This window comes from Pseudophryne corroboree, chromosome 8 (genome assembly GCF_028390025.1).
Source record: "Pseudophryne corroboree isolate aPseCor3 chromosome 8, aPseCor3.hap2, whole genome shotgun sequence".
NCBI classification, from domain to species: Eukaryota; Metazoa; Chordata; class Amphibia; order Anura; family Myobatrachidae; genus Pseudophryne; species Pseudophryne corroboree.
In genome coordinates, this window is record NC_086451.1 from 415,124,915 (window position 1) to 415,128,947 (window position 4,033).

The window sequence follows — 4,033 nt, forward strand, 5'->3', positions numbered from 1 at the left end:
ACCTTAGCTAACATATACGCCCCTAACCAGCATCAAGAGTTGTTTTTTTGCCAAATTGGATACCCTCCTTACTCAAGTCCGAGAGGGGGAACTCATACTCGCAGGGGATTTTAACTCTGTTTTAAACCCTACCTTGGACCGCTCTGCCATCTGCCTCTCTCTCTGCCTAGACTCTCTCCGCTTTAAGTCCCTCCTCCATCTCATGAGGTCCCAGCTCCTCTATGACTCCTGGAGGATAAAAGACCCCTCTGCGCGTGACTACACTTTTTATTCTTCACCTCATAATTCCTACTCTCGCATTGATATGATCCTGCTCAGCCATGAACTTGCTCTGAATCTCCATTCCGCCCATATTTATCCACTTATCTGGTCTGACCATGCCCCTATATCCTGTGACCTCTCGGGCCTACTCTCTCGCCCTCGTCCCATGACATGGCGTCTTAATGACTCCCTACTTCACAACTCCGTAAAGTTAAAGCGGAACTTGATCTCCTTCTCTCCAGACAAGTGGCCAAATGTCTTAAATTGCTTCGCCAGTCTTTCTATGAGAAGGGGATAAAGCAGACAAAATCCTGGTGGCACGACTCCGATCCGCTAGGACCAATACAAATATCTCTATTAGAGACCACCGCAATCATTTAGTTCATGATCCTGTTGCCATTAGGGCCGCCTTCCAATCCTACTATGATGGCTTGTACAATCTACCATCCCCTTCGACTGCTTCATCCTCCCCGTCCCACTCTGACCTGATTTTTTACTTTCTCTCTGCTTCTAGCCTGCCTAAACTTCCTCAGGATGCTATGGATCATCTTTAACAGTGAGATCTCGGTGGAAGAAATTGCCCAGACTATACTCGCGCAAAAAATTGGCAAGTCTCCTGGCCCGGATGGGTTTACGGCTTTGTACTATAAAAAAATTTCCGACCTTCTCTCCCCCCACCTTCAGTCCCTGTTTAATAAGATTATCCATGGCGACTCTTTTCCTCCTGAGATGTTAGAGGCTAGAATTGTGGTGATCCCTAAGGAAGGCAAGGATACCCTTAACTGTGCTAGTTATCGACCTATCTCCCTCCTGAACTTGGACTTAAAAATATTTGCTAAAATTTTGGCCAACCACCTTAAGCCATATCTCCCTTCTCTTGTTCACTATGACCAAGTGGGGTTTATTCCGGGCCCCCAGGCGAGAGACAACACCAGGCGGGAGTATCTATTTGACCTCCTGCTACGACTCTCTCTTCCACGAAAATTTTCCACCTCTTCTCACCAAAACACACACTGATTTAACATCTTGGAATAGTCAGTTAATTTCGTGGCTGGGTAGGATTATAGCGGTTAAAATGAATATAATCCCCAAATGGCTCTATCTTTTTCAGACCCTCCCTGTGGCTGTCCCTGCTTCCTTCCTTCGGAATATTCAGAAAGCCCTTGTTCATTTTATTTGGAATCACATGCCCCCCTGCATTGCTGCCAATACTCTGAAAAGACCGACCTCCGCCGGCGGTAGGGGTCTCCCCGATATCAAACTCTATTACCTGGCCTCTCATTTCTCTCATATTGTCACCTCTTACGCCCCTCCTGGTTCTTTCTCCTGGTTGGATATCGAATCAGCCTATATTAATCTTCCAGACCTGACCCCCTTGTGGGGTTTATCCTCCACTTCCCGACCCCCAACATCCAAACTACTCCCCACTATTAAATTTAATCTTAAAATTTGGGACTTTCACTCTCTGAAGATGAACCTTACCTCCACTCCCTCACTCTTGACCCCTATTTGGCAGAACCCTCTGTTTCCTCCTGGATTCTCGATTACGAGGTTCCGTGCATGGACACAGCTGGGCTTTAAATTCCGGGTTGATTTTGCCGATCGAGGCCAATGGTTGTCCCTATCTGATCTTCAACAGAAGACCCCTTCGCACACACTTAATCCCTTCCAATTCCTACAAATTTGTCACTTTTTATGTTCCTTGCCCTCCTCCGCTTTACTCCGTGACCTCACTCCCTTTGAAAATATATGTAAAAACTCCCACCTCTCCAAAGGCTTAATATCCCAACTTTATTCCCTCCTACTAGATTCTATTCTTCCCTCTTCCAGGTCCCACGAACTCGCTTGGGAGCGTGATCTTGGATCCCCCCCGGAGAGCGAGGACTGGGACGACATGAGACTGGGGATAGCCAGGAGCTCTATTGCAACTGCTTTCAAAGAGACGGCATACAAGATTTACTATCGTTGGTACTATACCCCTGATAGACTCAATAAACTCTTCCCGTCTTCCTCCCCACACTGTTGGAGGAACTGTGGATGTAGAGGCACTATGCTTCATATATGGTGGACCTGCCCAGTCATTATTCCCTTCTGGAACCTAGTCCATTCCCTCCTGAATTCCCTTCTGGAATCTCCCGTGTTGAAAGATTACTGGATCTTTTTGCTGTGTTATCCTCCCCCTATCCTTGATAAATTCTCCAAAAAATTGGCTACACACATTCTAACTGCGGCGAAATCACTGATTGCTCTCAATTGGAAAAATTCTTCTCTCCCTTCCCTTAAAGCCAAAATCTGGCATATTGCAACAATGGAGAGGATTACATATTACCTCCATGATCGGGGTCACGCTTTTGAGCAGGTCTGGGCTCCCTGGCTCCTTGCAGAGCGTAGATCACCGCCCCCCCTTTTGTTCTTAGCTCCATCCGCAGACCCATGGGTGAAAGCTACTACTTCTTCTCCACCCCTTCTCCTTTCCTCTTTCCTCCTTTCCTAGTCTAACAGTTCTCAAAGTACCTACTGATATCTGATTGCACCGTGGTTCCCCCCACCCCCCTTCTTTCTCCCCCTCCCCCCTACATTTGATACTTTATTGCCAATGTTTCTTTTTTGATTGTTCTTGTTCTTCATTCCAAAAATTATGGTTTCTGCTGGACGATGTTTTTTTGACCGTTTGTCCTTTTTCTCATTGTATTGTTTAACCACTCTGTTTGACCATACAAAAATAAAGAATTAAAAAAATAAAAGTCATATGGGGTTAGAGGCTTGAGCAGAGATTGGAAATATTTTGTTTGGCAGCGTCCAGGGCATTATGATTGGAGTGGTAGATAGTCTTATAAGCAGGCCCGGCGCTACCCACTCAGCAAGGTCCTGCAAAGCAGGGAGGCGCTGGGTCAGAGAGGCGCTCTCCCCGCTCTGTGGTGTGTGCACAGAAGAATGAGGAGACGTCAGTGCACTCAGCCCCTGCAATGAGGAGCCTTGCTGGAGCCAGAGCCAGGAGGTGCAGAATGTGGAACTTGTGGAAAAAGAAAACATGTAAAGTAAAGAGTGTTTGTTTAGCTATGGGTGTGTGTGTTTCTGTATATACTGTATATGTATTTTCCTATGTCTGTTTAGGTGTGTGTGTATTTAGCTATGTGTCTGTTTTTCTGTGTATACTGTATATGTGTTTAGCTGTATGTATGTGTTTGTGTGTCTGTGTATATGTGTTTTGCTGTGTGTGTGTTTTACTATGTGTATGTGTGTATATCCATATCTACAGATGTAGCCACACTCATACGCATCGCGGCATGGATGGTGCCATTAGTGTGCCCATGTCTATGAAGCGCGCCTGTGTACTTCTATGGAGTGAACGGAGGCTGCGAATAGCCGCAGCACGGCGTTCACTGCTGCTTGCCATGATACATATGCCGGTTCCTACACATTGCAGCAACAATGAGGCTGGCCACATTATCTATCTATCTATCTATCTATCTATCTATCTATCTATCTATCTATCTATCTATCTATCTATCTATCTCACATTCCCGGTAGTAAATGCTGACGTGTGCATCTCTCTACGGTGTGGCGTACTGTGTATAAGGCTCTCTACTGTGTGGCATACCATGTATAAGGCTCTCTACGGTGTGGCATACCATGTATAAGGCTCTCTACGGTGTGGCGTACCATGTATAAGGCTCACTACGGTGTGGCGTACCATGTATAAGGCTCTCTACGGTGTGGCGTACCATGTATAAGGCTCTCTACGGTGTGGCGTACCATGTATAAGGCTCAC